The 17,472-nt window shown below is 42.0% G+C and overlaps 1 protein-coding gene across 6 annotated transcripts in view; it reads left to right on the top strand.

Moving 5' to 3' along the window:
- The window catches only part of PTCD1 (pentatricopeptide repeat domain 1), a 688,818-nt gene that overhangs the window by 4,754 nt on the left and 666,592 nt on the right, over window positions 1-17,472 (top strand). The window contains exon 2 of one of the 6 annotated variants that reach the window (XM_069645573.1): window positions 3,051-4,894. The exons of the other annotated variants lie outside the window; for them this stretch is intronic. The gene's annotated coding sequence lies outside the window, so the exon portion shown is untranslated. The remainder of the gene's footprint in view (window positions 1-3,050; window positions 4,895-17,472) is intronic. 6 annotated transcript variants of the gene reach the window in all.

Below are 17,472 nucleotides of genomic sequence, written 5' to 3'. Positions count from 1 at the left end.
AACCCACAATGCAGACTCATCTGGTACACTTTATGACAGGTGTGCCTATTTATCAGTAACCTTAAGAACCCTTCCTACACTTAACTCTTCCAGTTCCTGGGTATGTCAAATGGGTCACGTGTGGATGGAAGTTGAGTTGCAAAACTTTATAACAGGCAAGTAAAATCTTTCTTTTGAAGTGTGATTATTATAGTTTTGCCTGTTGGCGGAGTACAAACCAGCACCAAGTACAAACCAGCACCATCTAAGTAGTAATGTGGTTTTGAGGTTGGAGCAGGTGAACATTTATTATTAAACACACTTGTACATCATTTTTTAAGGGACATGTGCTGTTGTCTAAATGATGCCTAAGAAGGTGCTCTTCTTGCTGCTAGATATTTCATAGGACAGCTTCAGAAGACTTTCTTCCTGTAGTAGTGTGTGCCTTTGGCTTACCTTTCAACTGAACTTATGTTAGCTAAGAGCATAGCAAACGCATGCCACGTGCCAAGAGCCACTTCTGCAACATACTAGCCTGGTCTTTCATTGGCTCTCCAAACAGAAATAGGTTTGAATTGTGTGAAATGTTTTATTAATTTCAAGCATCCACAATGTATCAACTCCTTTCTGCAAGTGATGGGACAGATTTTTTAAAAAAGGAGCAACTTGTGTTGGGAAGGAACTAGGATCTTCCCACATTCCCAAGTGGTTTAAAATTAGGCAAGATCTCTTCCAAGCAGTACAAGGGACCAGGGGAATGGGGGGGCCTGGGAAAGCTCTCTCATGCAAATATAATCATACACAGACATGGGCAGACACTAAAGAAGGCAGTTATTGTTTAAAATACAAAGCACCATTTTTTTTTAAATTTTTTTTTACTTGATTTAATTGTTTAAAAGAAACAATTTTTACAAGATTGTTCCAGAGTGTAATAAAATAAAAGGTCCGGATCTTGCCAAAGCACAATTAACTATTAGCTAGACAGATTTGTAAATGTCAACTCCTAAGCATGTCTAAAATCTTAAAGCACAGGAGAGAGCTCTCGGAAAGAATGCAGCCTGTGCTAAAAATAGTACTACAGGCTTCCGCAGTGTTTGTGCTATCACTGCCAGCACGAAGGGACCCACCAGCGGTTTGCCATTTGTCAAAATCCCATGCAGGCTAAGGCTCGATGCACGACACGCAGAATTATGAAAACGAGGTTTAAATGAAATTACAGGACCAGATAAAAATATGAGTAGAATGAGTGAAGTATGGAGAGAATGACAGGAACATTTATTTATAAATAAATGTTCATAGGTAGCAAAATGAAGGAAAGCATGAGCTACAGTCTATTCTTGCATAGGCTAGCAATATATAAAGTAGCATGTCCTGACAGAAATTGCTGATGAACAAAGGAAGGCTGAGGCATCCCTTGTATGGAAGAAGGACGGTTTGGGATGGAGCCATAGCCTGTATCCAGTGACCAAATCAAGAGTATATAAACCCCTGCCTGGCATCACTTTGGAGGAGAAAGGAACGGATACGGGACAGAAGCGAACATTCAGACAGCAGAGTTCTTTATTTCTATCCTAATTTCTGTAAAATTAAATTTGTTATCCTTACAAGATGGCTTTACTTTCCTAGAGGGGTGTATTTCTTGGGGTGTGTGCGTAATTAGGGACACCCTTATAATTAGGGACATCCTACACTTGTCGGCTGTGCAAAAAGGAGATACGTTAATTAAGCAAGTGCTCTTAACACAATCCTATTTTTAGATCTAGGTGTTTCTAGCAAGAACTAAATTTGCACACCATTCTAAAGCAGTAGAACAAGAGTGTACCTACCTCCCAAAGATTGCTCTTTAGTTCAACATTTGTACAATGGCTCAAGGAGCAGGCCCATTAGGCAGGTGAAAATTACATTTAGCTACCATGCTGGTGTTAGCGTACTTATTGGTGGAGCAGTTTGTGTAATTAGCTCCAAAAAGCACACCTTTCCAAGTGGTTTGTTCCCACTTCACCCATCCTTTTCCCTACGTCCCTTTTATATTTCTACTCGGACTGTGTTCTGATTATCCCTGGCACAGAGACAAGCCACACTTCGGACAAGTCTTTGCATACAGAACACTATGGAAGTGATTGACGCAGTATAACAAGAGAGAACCATGACAGATTAAAAAAATATGATCCTCTTGCCGGGGTTTTCAGTATGCTGCCAGAAATAACCTAATAAATGAGGGGTTGGCCAAAACATTGATGTAGTAGGGATTATATCCATTCCATAAACTGACATTCCTGCTCAGAGACACCACATATCAAGTCTCTTCTTAATGCTGGCATGAATGCCGTGGTTGTAGGTAATCAGGCCTTCTCTGGATTATGTATGTATCAGGTTACTACATTAAATGTTCTCTAAGAGCCCAGCATTCATGTGGCCAATGGTTATAGGTCAAAGGATCGATAGTCAAAAGGTCGACAGCCCATGGACCTAATGTAAACAGGCCATTGGATCGAAATCAAAAGACAAAGGATCGACAAAAACATAAATAATATACACGGGTCATTTGATCGAAAGAAAATGCAAGCCCATTGAAATAGCAATGAAAATAAAAAAAGGGTCACAGGAGATGATAGTAAATGAAGAGTAAAGCACCTTGTATTAGACCAATGAACACAGCTGACGGTTGAAAACAAACTGTCAGTGCGTCAGGAAAGTGACAGAGAGAGCAGCTGACCAAAACACGCGAGTGAATAGCATATACGTGACTGGAAAAACGGTGAGTTAAACACACTAAATAAGCTAATTAAAGAGTGGTTCACACAGTTTTATATTAGAAATGGGGGGGGTCCCCCCCAAACCCACAATCTTTTTTTTTTTTTTTTTTTTTTAAATCTTTTTTTTAGAAATGTGAACCCTCTCAGAAATAAAATTATATAAATAAAAAAATAAACAATTCGATCGTTTCTTTGCCATTTAAATATTCCATATTAGAATTTTAAATGGTTATGAAAAGATACTTTAACTGCACACTCGTTTACCAAAAATAATAACAGAGTGGGTGAATTAATTTTTAAAATTTGATATTTCAGATACAGATCGATAAATAAAATGGAATTCATAAAATCGCAAATGGGCGCATCGAAATTACCATATGAAGGATATATATACAACAAGGAATGCACACAAAAAGAAAAAAGCTGTTGGAAGTGTAAGGAATACAAAAAAATACATGCAACGGCAGAGCAATAACGGAAGGAGAAAACTTACGTTTAACTGGCGAGCATAACCATATGCCGGACACTACGACAGTTTTAATAAAGAAAACGCTTAATGAACTGAAAGGAAATGTAGAAATGAATAAAAAGGAAGCAACAACTTTGCTCGTAGCCAAAGCTTATGAGAGGTTACCGCTGCATATAACAGCCCAAATGCCAAATACGAAAGCGGTAAAACTGAATGTAAATAGACAAAAACAACGAAAAGAAAACTTACCCATAGCACCACAAAGTTATGTAAACATGATAGTACCAGACGTATTACAAAAAACAGAAAAGGGAGAGCAATTTCTGTGGAAATCATTAGAAATAAAGAGTGAGAAAATGTTAATTTTTACAACTTTTCAGAATATAACACACTTGGGGAATTCAAACACTTGGCATGGAGACGCTACATTTAAAACCTGTCCAGCACCATTTCTTCAGTTTTATAGCATTCATGGGACAATAAATGGAACAGTAATACCTCTTATTTTCGTTTTAATGCCAGGAAAATCGGAAGAACTGTACAGCTGTATATACAAATAAATTTACGAATCATTGCCGGAAAAAAACCCAGAAACAATAATCATTTGAACAGGGACAGATGAAAGCATTTTCAAAAATATATCCAGAAACTCATATTCAAGGCTTTTTTTTCATTTTAGCGAATCATTATGGAAACGAATTCAAAAATTAGGATTACAGACAATGTACATAGAGGACACAGAATTCCAGCACCAGATCAAGAGATTATATGCTTTAGCATTTGTTAAAGAGGACATGGTTGTTAAATATTATGACACTTTGATTGCATCTGATTACTACACAAATCATGAAGAACAATTATGTAATATAATGGACTATATGGAGAGCACATGGATAGGGCAACTAACTAGACATGGGACAAGACGAAAGGGAAAATATGAAATAGAACTATGGAATTGCTATACATCGGTGAAAAAAAACTGGCCAAGAACAAAAAACGTGCAAGAAGGTTGGCACAGCAAGATAAATAAAGAATTCAACTCTAACAACCCAACACTACGGCACTTCATCAAATGTGAACAAAATAGACAAGAAATAAAACGATCCCAAACACTATCACTGGATAACCGACCAATAACAAAAAAAAAAAATACAGAGACTATGAAGAAAGAATTGCAAGCATTGTAAACAATTTTGAAAGTACAGAACCTATACAATTCCTAGAAGCAGTAGCCTACAATTTGAAATGTTAATAACCAAAAAAAAAAATAACTCACCGGAAAAAAACGCCAGTACCAGGCACGAAGAGCATGCACCAACTGCAGGAAACCAAATCCAAATAGGCACTCCATGCTGAATCCATCCATTGTAGAAAAAACCAGAATCCCAAAAAGCATACTCCAAGCCAAAAAAATCTGTAAAAGTGAAATCCATCCAAGCAGAAAAAACCAGGAAAAAAAGAAATCCACACTTAAAAAACAGCCATCCGTTGTAGTGAAAAACCCAAATCCATAAACATATTGTCCAAAAAAAACCATCCAAGACACGATCCGGTGAAAAAAGCATCCAAGCAGGGGAAATCCATGATAAAATCCATGAAAAAGGAAAAAATCCAAGAAAAAAGGGAGCGCGAGCAACAGGCATCCAAAACGCGAGCAAGGAACTTCAAAAATGGCGTCGACGTAGAAAAGGTAACACGTCATACGTTACAAACTTTTTAAACAGTTTAACGTTACTATACATTTAAAAAATGATGCAATAGCAGCACCTAGTGTTCAAAAAGAAATACATTCTTACAAACTTTTTTCCTTGAACAAAAACATTTGTCATATTTAATTATTTTGTAGAAAACAGCACAGTAGTAATATATTTATTTAAAAAGTTAACTATAAAATGTTTTAAATGTTGAAATTACACAAATAAAACAAGAAATATATGTAAAATAATATATGAAGAACAATGAAAATAAAAATATATCAAATAGAATACCAAATTAAAGTGAATGTTTGAATATTGTAAAGTGTATGTTTGATTCCATTTCGACCAAAATGAATGCATTTCGATCCTTTGACCATTCGACCAAATTGTAATTCGACCAAATTGGGTCGACCCTTTGTCTGTCGACCCTTTGACTAGACACTGTGGGCAATCTGTGTACTCCAACTGGTGCATCAGATAATTTCCCTTGGTTAATAGATTGGTGTGTTAGGTGTAGTCTGTATCAATGCCATCTGCCATAACTTCCTCTTGTGAACCACCTGTGCAGAATTAAACACTTTTCCCATATAAATCAACACTGTTCTACCGGGACCCCATACTGTGGTTTCCTTTACCTCTTTCTTTCTCTTGATGTTTGCATTAGTTATTTATAGCAAGTTAACATATTATTCACATTATCTGGTTTCAGCCCTGTTGGCAAGGTTTCTGTCTGTCCTTATTTAGAACAGAGGGTTGGGGACACATCCAATGCTCCAAGAGAGATTTCAAGTTGGATATTTTACACCCTGTTTGGGCATAAAATTATTACGAGAGTCAAAGTGCATTCCATTCCCAATGGGAGTACTTTATATGCAAGTAAAAATGTTTTAGCTGTAAAATAGAAAAGTTTTTGTAATACATATTTCTTTGCACCTAGCAAATCATGCACATTAAAAGTACATTTTCACCTATTCCTGTGGCACAACGCATACTACTGGTCCAAGCCTATCCATGGAGCCATGTGTGTGCTATCCTATTTTTGGTTGGGAGTATAGTATGTTCACTCCTATTTTTCATTTTTGATAGTGTTTGCCTATTTTTAGGAGTAAAAGTGGCCTATGCACTACTCATCTGCAGGGCTGGGTCCATCTAATGAAAGAAGCCCAGCCTCGTGCATTCCTGGCATGAAGCACTGTGTACTGGCCCGTGGCACATTCATCACAGTAACAGAAACAGATCAGTTTCATTTTGAAAGGCCTCGCAGATCACCCTGAATGAATCAGATTACCCAAGTTCTTATCTGATAAGTAGTGTGTTAGTTTGGGAATTTTCGTATGAACTAGGCTGATAAGGTTGGAGTTACCGTGAATGACTGACTATTCAAGTTGTGTTCCGGTTTTGTGCTGGGCCCAACTGGTACAGCTGTTCCATTGTTTGATTGTCGGTTGCAGAAGTTGGCGAAAGCTTGTGTTGTTGTGATTTGGCTAGAATGGGTTCTCTGGAGTGTGGCTCTGATTATTCTGCTCTTAGAATTTGGGTTCATTGTAGGTTCATGCAATTTGTGAGTGGCGGTTCCCTCTGGTTGAGGTTACTGCAAGCGTGCGTCTGTTTGGGAGAATTCTCAGTTCTGTGTTAATTCCCTTCTGCCTTAGAGACACCCAGCTCTTTTGGTGGACTTTAGGACTTTTAATTTTTAACCTGGAGTGAGTGAGACCTTTTTCTCACTCCCTCATGTATTTTTCTTTGATTTGAACCCTGTTTCTCTTTTGGTTTTGTAGTCTGCCAAACTCCATAGGCATCATCTGTTTGTATTGTGACACACAGCACCCTCAGCGCAGTGTCACAGAGAAGTCCTTTGGATTTCTCTATGGTTTAAATATCTTCTCTTGGATAAACTACTGTTTCCAAGAGTAGTGAAGTGAAATTGACTTTACTTTTTTCTCTTTGTAGACCCAGCCCACACTATCTCACATGGAATGCTGGGGGATACTTATTATCCCCTTTTGTCTACTTTCTCATGTAACCATTTTAGGTTGCCCTTATTACAATTAATAGCTGGTGGCAGTGGTTTATTTTTCCTACCATGGTGCGTTTATACTGCAGGCTGCATTCGCAGCTGCAGTATTGCGCCCATGGGTGTCATTTTGTCAAAATTGCCCTGTCTTCTTTTTTCACCATTTCTTGTTTGTAAGCTCTTTCTTGAGATTCTAGGTGCGCCAAACCAGGTTTGGTCCCTTTGTTCATTTTGTGTTTGGCGGGATTCACTGGTGAAGCCCGCCTCTGGCTCCAGCATGTCTGGCAGGGCAGGAAGCAAGGGAGGTTCCCGAAACTTGCTGTGCTTAGTCTCCTTGGTTACAGGAATGCACCCAAAGGTGACTGGACAGATGGCTGTCCTTGGAGGACAGCCACCCTGCTGTGTGCGTGACAGCTAGGCTGCAAATGAACGGGAGAGAATTGCACAAAAGGCGAGGCCCTTTGCAAGGAAGGCAGAGTCGACTACTGGACGAAGGAACCAAAGAAGAAACTGGAAGAGCAAGCTTGCTGCACTCTGCTGGACCGTTGGTTTGCCTGGTGAAGCCCTGCTGCAGTGCTGAAGCTCTGAATTTCTAATCCACTAGAGAAGCCCGGAAAGGACGAGTTCTCCCCTTTGGTTGGTGGGACCAACTGACCCCAAGATGAACTTGACTGGAGCCCATCTCCCGGCTGGCTGTACTTCTTTGCTGCTGCTGGAACTGAGTGCCAGGGGACGGGAACACCAGAATCGAGTGCATTATTTTTAAGCCGGACCCGAGCTCCAGGAAGATCCTCCGGACTAACCAAGCCTGAGCCACCTCAACAGAGTGCTGGACCCCAGAAACAACGAAAGTCCACAAGGTGTACAAGAACCGCGCTGGTGCTATTTGCGAGTAGCTGAAAACGCAAAGTGCTGCTGATCTGGAGTGTGGCCATTGCTGCTGCCGACCTTCAAACCGTAGTGCAGGAGTCCCCAGACGTCCTCCTTCTTGTCCCCACGACTGAGGCCCAGGAACAACGGGATCTGCAGGATTACAGCTGGAGCCATTTCTTCCTAGGTACTGTGTAACTAGGGGTACTTACCTCTTGTGTGTAGCTTGCTTGCTCCCACTGGATACTTGCATTTGCTGCCCTTTGCAAAGTTGCTTTAATCTTTGTTCTTTAGAAGCCTCCCAGCTTGTGGCCCAAAGTGATTTCCTTTTACAACAAAATTCTCTTCTAACATTGTGTAAGACCTTTGCCCATCTTCAAGAAGTGCCTCGGCTCGCCTAGACTTTGCTCAGTTGACATTGACTGGCCTTGCTCCCTGAAGACTCTTCTTACCCTCTGATTTTGTGTTGATCTGTCCCTCCAAGTCATACATACTTGTATAGCTGGGAAAGGGTTAACCTATACTTCATTGGGGGATTGAAAAGTGCTTACCTGTTTGAGAAACTTGTTAACCTTTGTTTCCTTCCCTAACCCTTTCCTTTTACCATGACCCCAGTATTGCATTTAAGTGTTAAAGTGATATGTCCACAGCACCCTAGCTATTGAAGTCACCTGAGGGTGTAGGAAGTGTGTGCGTGACATCCCAAAAGGGTATCTGCTTACTTACTTGAACTGAAGGAGTTTATTTTTTAAGTGCATTTTCTTGTTGCCAATTACCCCTTCTAAAGAACGCTTATTTTAAAACTGACTGTTAAATGAATAATAATTATTTAATCAAGAAACCTTGAGTATGTTTTATTTGAATACATGTCACTGTGAATCACTAGGTTTCAACCCTACAGCTACCATTGACCCCTCTTGAGATGAGCCTGGCTGCTCAGTCACACTATCAAGCTGTGTAGCACAGACTTATACCAAAGGTTGGGTTACCTATTGCCAAGAGGACAAGGCTGGTAGTCACCCAAAGAGTTACTACATGCAATCTTGCCTAACGGTGTCAGCTCGAGATTTTGTGCTGGTTCCATGATCTATTGGTGAATAGCTAGGTTTTTAGTTTATGTAGGTCAGTTGTCCTTTGCACTGCATAGGTGGTTGGCACTGTTACTATGGCATGGTTCTGGATAGTGGCACTTTGACAGTTGAAACATAATAATATGCTTTTTTTAAAAATAAAAACTTTGAACTGAGCAACATTTCCATGAGCATAAGGGAAAGGGGTAGTTTAGCAGCAAAATCATTTGACCGTCCACGCCAGTCACAACACTTTCAGTGTGTATAATGTCCCTAGACCTGAAATAATGGCCCTGTCTTTGATGCTATAAGCCAAGTCCATCTATGTTATCCGACTCAACAAAACAGCTTGAACTCCTCCAAATTTGCCAAACTAAGGGCTCTCCTATGCTGATTTCGATTCAATCTCTGAAAACAAACAGCAAGAGACTCACATTAAGCATCTAGTGGGTCATTAGAGTTCAGCTTTAATTTTGCAACCGTCATAATTGAAAAACGAACTTGAACTATAGATGACATCAGTAAATACATAATTCTTTAAGTAGCAGTTTTCCAAAACAGTTAACAGTCAGCCATTGTTCATGCATTAATCTCATACCTCACTTTTTCAATGGGAAAATACGTAGCATCTGTATCATTAATAGAATCATGACTTTCGTAAGCGTTTGTGTATCAAAAATCTATATTCTTTGACAAGTCCTTAGGCTCATATTATGCTTACTTAATACTAACAAAGCAACTTGATTAATTTGCTTGAAGTAGAAGCTTTTGAAGAATGATTCTCCTGACCAGTCTGCTGCTTTCATTTTGACCTCCAACCTAGCCCGGTCTAAAAGGCCCTAAATGTCATGGCTCCTCTGGCGGAGTGTGCACCAAAGCCCTGAGTGTGCCCCCCTCAAATCCCTCTACCATTCTGCCATCTGTACCCTCTGCCTTCTCGCTCCTCCCGACTCCATTTCCTCTTCACCTTCTTATCTTGGCTGACTTCCCTTTCACTCCCAACTTAAATTTCACTTCCTTTGTCTTGTTTTTAAATCTCTTCACAATCTTGCTCCCCACCCTATCTTTTCTCTCTCCTCTCATTCTACACTTCTCCCCGCTCCCTCCGATCTGCTGATCTCTTCCTACTCCCTGCTCCCCCGTCCCCATGTGCCTCTTCTCGTTTCCGTTCCTTTCAGCTCCTTGCCCCCCTACACTGGAACTCTCTACCTCTCTCTATCTGCTCCATCCCCACCTACTCCTCCTTCCGCGTCTCCTTGAAATCTCTTCTTCTTCATTCCCCGCCCTGACTTCCCTCATCACCTGCCTTTACTTTCCCCTTACTTTCCTGTCCCCTACCCACTCCCTTTCCTCTCACGCTTCCCCGCAACCTGTGTCACTTCATGTTTCTTCCCCAGTCCTGACTCCCTCATCTCTCCCCCTTCCTTATCACTTATTGACCAAGGCAAATTGTTCTACATACAGTTTTATTGGTTTGTTTCATGTTTGTAATTTGCTTCTATCTTTTATTATATTCTATGTATTCTTGTTGTTATAATGTACAGTGCTTTGGTGTAAAGTGCTATATAAACGCATTAAATACAAATATACTTGCCTGCATAATGGTCCATCTGACCCATCTCGCTAGGGTAGCACATAAAACTGCCTTATGAGATCTCGTAAAACCTATTGACACTTGAATTTCCCTGTTTGACCTATCTGTGCTGTTACTTTCTCATAATTCTTGAGGCACCTAACTGCACACTGCTTGAGTTGGTCAGGAAGAAACGGTTACGATTGTGACAAATTGCCTTCTGCCCTGCAGGAGTAGAAGGATGAATAGAGGCTAAAGTGCCCACTCAGCCCTAACACGTCTACAAATTAGGGGTGTCACGGTATTAGTTTTCTGACGGTACAATAACCTTCTTGCCAAATGACGGTATATCATGGTTATCGCGGTATAGCCGGTGGAGTTAACAAATCTTAACAAATATTTTCTAAAAGGTCATAAATTGACAGATTTATCATCACAAACAAAACCAGGCACCCAGGGCCAGTATTGGGCATTTCAACATACTTTCCACTGAAATGGCTTGCTTCCACCAAACACAAACACATGTGTGGAAAGGGGGGGCTGCTGCAACTGGCAAAGCAAACTGAATAGCTTTTCTTGTGGTCATTTAGGCGTTTTGCTCCCCCACTGGCTACTGGTGAAAATGAACATGTTGCCATCTTGATAACCTGCACGCCACAGATCAATGGAGGATGAAGGTAGTATAAGCTTGTACACACACACGGGCACTCACACGCGCACACGCACACAACACGTTACAGCCTTTAGTTTTGGTACGGCAGCAGGGAATACCGACAGATGAGTGAATTTCGCAGTGTGACTTATTATATGTAAATTCAATGATCGAACCAGGGAAATCCCCCATTGGCATATGTTTAGAGAACATTATCCATTATAAATATATAAACCCAAAAGCCGCCACCCCAAAGTAAACCCTTTTCCTTCTTGGCACTGTATCTATTCTTCCTATTGCTAACATTGATTTTGTGTCAGGCATGTGTGGTTTATGGAATGGCATTAAAAACTGCTCTAACTGAAACTACTTGGCAGACGGCACATCCTACAGTGCAAGACCAAGACTGCGCAGCACTTGCTTACTGCAGCATTTTCAAATCAGATTGAAAATCACACTTAACTGTATGAACGGTATAACGGTATAAACAATGTGACGGTTATTATTGTTTAATTAAGTGGTTCACGGTATCTTTAACGGTATACCGTTATACTGTTACATCCCTACTACAAATCAATCAAGACTCAACACAATCATAAAGGTAAAACTGACATAGTTAAGAGATCTACCTCCTCTGCTTCCTCCTTACACACGGTAACTTTTAGGTTAGTTTATTACAGAGCTCCCCGGAGCCCTCGCCAACACTTCTCCGTCTCGTTCGGTCACGCGGCTCCCCCGTCTAAACAATAACAAGAGAGTACACGTGACTGGAGTGAGGCACCAGCTCGAGCCATCACATATGATTCTCTACACATCTTCCCCCTCTAACAAAATTAAGTAACAAATATTCTAATATATATTAACAATCGGAACAAATGAAATACAGCAAATATATCTTGATAAAAAGCTTCATCCTAACAGACCAGGCTAAACAATATCAAAATGCATTACATTTCAGGAAATGAGGTTGAGACAATAATATAAATGTTCAACCCTCATAATCCCTCATCCACACAGGCTTTGATCTAGCTCTATGTGAACATTCCTCATTGCCTATCGCATCAGCATTATTATTGTCAACTCGCACTGCCCTTCTCCTAGGTTCCTCTGCCACATTTCTCAATGCTCCTCTCCTAGTTTCTTCTTCCACATCCACCGGTCTTGCCAACCTTCCTTTTGACCAAACTTCTCCCCCTTCTAGGATGACTACACCACTTTTTACCACACATATCTTCTTCGGTCCCAGAAACGTACTTTCTACACACTTATTCACTAGCCTGGGATTTTTGAAATATACCATTTCCCCAATTTTCCACTCTTGCTCCTTCACCCTCATCCTGTCATCAAACCACTCCTTGTTCCTCTCCTGACTCAGATTCATGAGCTTCATAATGCGATCCCGATCAACATGAACAACTTTAACCATTCCTAGCCATCCCGGACAAAGCCTTGTTCCCGGCTCCCTACCTTTCATGGACCCAAATGGAGATACTCCTGTCACTGAATGTGGTGTAGTAACATAGTTACAAGTTAGCATCCTTAGCACCTCCCTCCATGACTGTCTTGATTTCATGGCCATTTGCAAACCCCCCTTTATATATCTGTTGACTCTTTCTACAAGACAATTTGCCTTGGAGTTATACAACGCAGTCCTAGTGTGTTTTATACCATAATGTGCAAGGAATTTTCTCATGGCCACAGACACAAACTGTACACCATTATCAGATAGAATTTCAACAGGTACCCCTTCCTTAAGAAAAACTCTCTCTAAGAAACCAATCAATTCCTTAGCCGTGACCTCTTTGACAGCTTCCCACTCGAACCATTTAGAGTGAAAATCTACTACCACAAATAAAAATGTCAAACCTTCTCCCAAACCTGCTACCGGACCCATAATGTCCACCGCCAACTTGTTTCAAGGCTGGTCTGGTACAACATTGGGTACTAACGGAGATTCTCTTACCACTCTGCACTTGTCACTCGTCTGGCAAGCCATGCACTCCTTGACATACCTTTCCGCACTCCTGTCAATCCCAGGCCACCAATAGTTCTGTCTCAACTTTCTCTTCATAGCACCTTCCCCTGGATGTCCCTGATGCGCCAGCCCTACCAACACAGATCTGAGAGATTGTGGAGGAACAAGGCAACGTCCCCTCCTTAACCTGTTCTCATACAAATTCAACTCTTCCTTTATCTCCCACCACACATTGAATTTACTGTCCAGATCTCTCTTGGCTGGCCATCCCCTCACAGTCCAACTCTTGACCAGTTTGAGGTCCTCATCTAAATCCTCCTCCTCTGCCCACTCTTCCTGACTAACTGCACTTTGCAATTCTGCTACTACTGACTCCTCCTCCACTTCCCTTCCAACCTCGTCCGCAAGAGTATTGCTCACCGGCAGCCTGGACAGGCAGTCTGCTACCACATTTTTCTTTCCGGGCAAATAACTTGCATCAAAATAAAAATGTTGGAGTCCTAAACCCCACCTGCTTATCCTGGGTGAACCCATAGCCCATCTGCCACTCTCAAAAAGCTGAACCATCGGTTTGTGGTCCGACCTAACAATGAATCTTCTCCCCCACAAAAAATACTTCAAGTGACTCACAGCCCAAAACATGGCTAACGTTTCTCTTTCAATAATGGAATACTTACACTCCGCACCCCTAAGCATCCTAGACGCAAATGCAATGACCCTCTCTGTGTTGTCTCTGTCATATTGCACCAAAGTTGCACCCAGTCCCAACATACTTGCATCAACTACCAAAACAATCTTATCTCTGGGGACAAATCTACCAATGGATGGTGCTTCACTCACTGCTTGCTTAATACAATCAAAAGCCGCATCACATTCTGCTGACCATTCAAACTTCGCACCTTTCTTGAGCAACATCCTGAGAGGAATAGACACTTTGGCAAAATTCTTCACAAATCTGTGATAATACTCGGCTAAACCCAAAAATGATTTAACCTGCTCTTTATCTACTGGCACAGGAGCACACTTCACCGCTTCCACTAAATTCCTCTTTGGTTTTACTCCTTGTTCATCAATTTCATGCCCTAGATACTCCACCTTGTCAACCGTAATCTTGCACTTGCTTCTTTTTACAGTCAACCCAGCTTCACTCAATCTGCTCAAAACTTGTCTCAAAACCTCACCATGTTCTTCAATGGAGCTAGCATATATCAAAACATCATCCTGAAACACAATTATGTTACTCACTCCCTCCATCGCCCCTTGAAATACCGCTGCCGCTGAGGCAAGCCCGAATGGTATCCAACAATATCTAAATGTTCCAAAGACAGTAATAAATGCCGTTAAGTGTTGACAGTCTTCCTTCAGGGGGATCTGATGATATGCCTGGGAAAGGTCAATTACTGAAAATACCTTGGCATCATTTAGCACTGATAATTTGTCCCCAATTATCGGCAAGGGATGTCTGTCTATTAAGATGTTTCTATTTAGAGCCCGCAGATCTACACACAGCCTAATGTCTCCATTTACCTTTTCAGCGACCACCACCGGCCATTCTGAGCTTTCACTCTTCTCAATAATTCCTCTTTGCAGCAGCGACTCCACTTCTATTTTAAGTTTCTCACTCGGATCATGAGGCACTGGCCTCACCTTGTGCACCTTAGGACTGGCGCCAGCCTTCAGTCGAATCTCATGTTCAAACCCCTTTATCATCCCCAATTCCTCTTGAAACACCATTGGATATTCCTTCTCCCATTTGTCCTTCAGCTCAGCCACATCAATAGGCTTTTCAGCATTCGCTTGTATTCTAATTCCTAATTTCCGCTGTTCACCCCACCCCAGGAGAGATGAACCTTCTTGAGTAACATACACCTCTGACTCGCAGCTCCTTCCTTTATATTTGATGCAGGCCTGGAACATCCCCAAAATTCCAATTCTCACATTGCCATATGCATAGGGCTCTATTTTGTGCTCTTTCAATAGTCTCACATCTCCTTGCATGCAACTTTGAAATGTTGCCCTTGACATCAGAGTCCACGGCGAACCGCTATCCACCTTCATTGTCACAACTCTTCCGTTGACCATGAATACATCTGTTGGTGCACCTCCCTTGAGTGAGACTTCCGACACCTCCAGCACATGCTTTGCCTGACTGTTCTGCCCCATTGCCTGATTCTCTTCTTGTTCAGGTACTCTTCCGCCAGACTCAATGTTCTGTACCATCCCAGATCTCGACACACTCTCGCAAAATGACCCCCCTTCTTGCATTTCAAACACTAGATGTTTTTTGCTGGGCTAAATAGACTTGTGGAAATGTGGCTGTTGCTCACACATTTGTAACATTTAATTTCCTTGTTCTGGACCCCCTTGTGAAATCCTCTCACAGCAGCTACTTCTCCTTCCACCTTATCTCTTTTCATAGATGACATGTACTTATGGGTCTGTTCCATGCTTCTTACTATGTCTACAGCTGACTCTAGTGATACATCTTTTGACAACAGTCTCTCCTGTATTTTTACGTTACTTGTGCATCAGACCAATTGGTCCCTTATAAGCGAGTCTGTTAGCAGTCCAAAGTCACACGTGTGGCTGAGGGACCTTGGCGCCGCAATGACATTTTCCACTGGTTCTTGTGGATCCTGTACCCTCTGAAAAAATCTGTATCTCTCGAACGTAATATTTTTCTTCGCTTCAAAATGGACTTCCAACTTCTTTTCTGCCATAGAATATTGGTCCACATCCCCTTGGCCCTCCCGTGGAGGGTCAGGCAATCCATCGTAGACACTTCTGCCTTCAGTCCCCAAATTGTGGAGCAAAATCGCCTCCTTCCTCGCTGATGCAAACTAATCACCTCCTATAGCAACCAGGTAGGTATCAAATAGCTTCTTCCACCTATCCTACCTTGTTGGTGGAGTACCCGGCTCTGATAGAAAAGGCGGCGGCGGTGGTGACATACTCGCTGCAGCCATCCTTATGGAGTATGTAGGTGTTTATGTTAAACACAAATGCACAATGCAATGTACAAATGCAGCAGCTCCTTATTATATAATTTGTATTTGTCTGTACAGTGCCCCTGTATATCCTCAGACTTCCAGTTTTACACCACTCTTAAATGGTCCCTCCTTTGGACTCTCATCCTCCTGCTAAAGTTCCTTTAGTGGCGAATTAATTTTCTCTGTAATCTTCTCTATGCTTAATCCAATGGGAGGCACTCTAACACTGCTTGAGTGGACCTCCCCCTCTGGCTGTGCCCAACCCCTCTCTCCCTCTGCTCCTCACCTCACTGTCCAATGGGAGCCGGGTGGGCGGCACCAACCAGGAAAAAACGCGTCCGCTGCGCAGGCTTTTCCGAGCGGAGTTGGGGAGACTGTCCCCCTGCAGCGCCACTTCTCCCCGCCTGCTGCGCAGCTCCCCTTAGCCACAGAGACCAGATGGCAACGTTGGGGCATCGAAACACCACGGCCCCTACTCGATCAGTAGTCGACCTGGCCAGACCTTCACCGTTCCGTGGCGAGCTCCGTGCCTCGTCGCCAATGAAAGGAAGCACGAACACACGGTAACTTTTAGGTTTGTTTATTACAGAGCTCCCCGGAGCCCTCGCCAACACTTCTCCATCTCTTATCTAACTGCCTCGCTTCGGTCACGCGGCTCCCCTGTCTAAACAATAACAAGAGAGTACATGTGACCGGAGCGAGGCAGCAGCACGAGCCATCACATATGATTCTCTACACTATACTCATAAGAGGGGTGTGCATGTGGTTCAGTAGAAACCCAAAGCAGCAAAGTAGAACAGTCCAAAATAAAGGAATGTCCAATCAAGGTTCTATACAAATATATACTTTAATCAAACACACCATGTACAATAATATCTAACTAAAACACTGTTAAACCCCTCCCCTTTACAAGGAATATAGAATATGCAAAGATAGAATAAATGCAGCACTCTGAGTATTGAGACAGGGTGGGGGGGGGGGTTTGAAGGGCAATTAAAAGACCAAAAGCACATGGGGGCATCCATTTTGTGAAATGAATGCCCGCCTGTGCTTGCTTTTGCGGCACTAATCAAGGAAAAGCCAGCCAGCTGTAGTAAACAAAAGCTACCACTGGGTGGCTTTTCCTTCATTGGTGCTGGCACTCGCAGGATGGAGACCGGAGTCTACAGGCAGAAAAGCTGCAGCTACAGCTGCATCTCGGTAAGTGCTATTTTAAAAAAATAAATAAATAAAAAAAGCACTTGCTGCTGGAGGAGCCCGGAAAACTTAGAAATAAAACCGCAGCTTTAAAAACGGTGTATTTATGTTTGCGGTAGCTTTTGAAGCTACCGCAAACATAAATACAACGTTATTGTGTTTGAAAACGCTGCAGTTTTTCTTTCTGAGTTTCTTAGGCTCCTCCGAGCCGGAGGAGCCTGAGAAACTTA

The sequence above is a fragment of the Ambystoma mexicanum genome, chromosome 2p (assembly GCF_040938575.1).
Source record: "Ambystoma mexicanum isolate Mex_15411 chromosome 2p, UKY_AmexF1_1, whole genome shotgun sequence".
Classification (NCBI taxonomy): domain Eukaryota; kingdom Metazoa; phylum Chordata; class Amphibia; order Caudata; family Ambystomatidae; genus Ambystoma; species Ambystoma mexicanum.
This window is presented reverse-complemented; position numbering and strand designations above follow the sequence as displayed.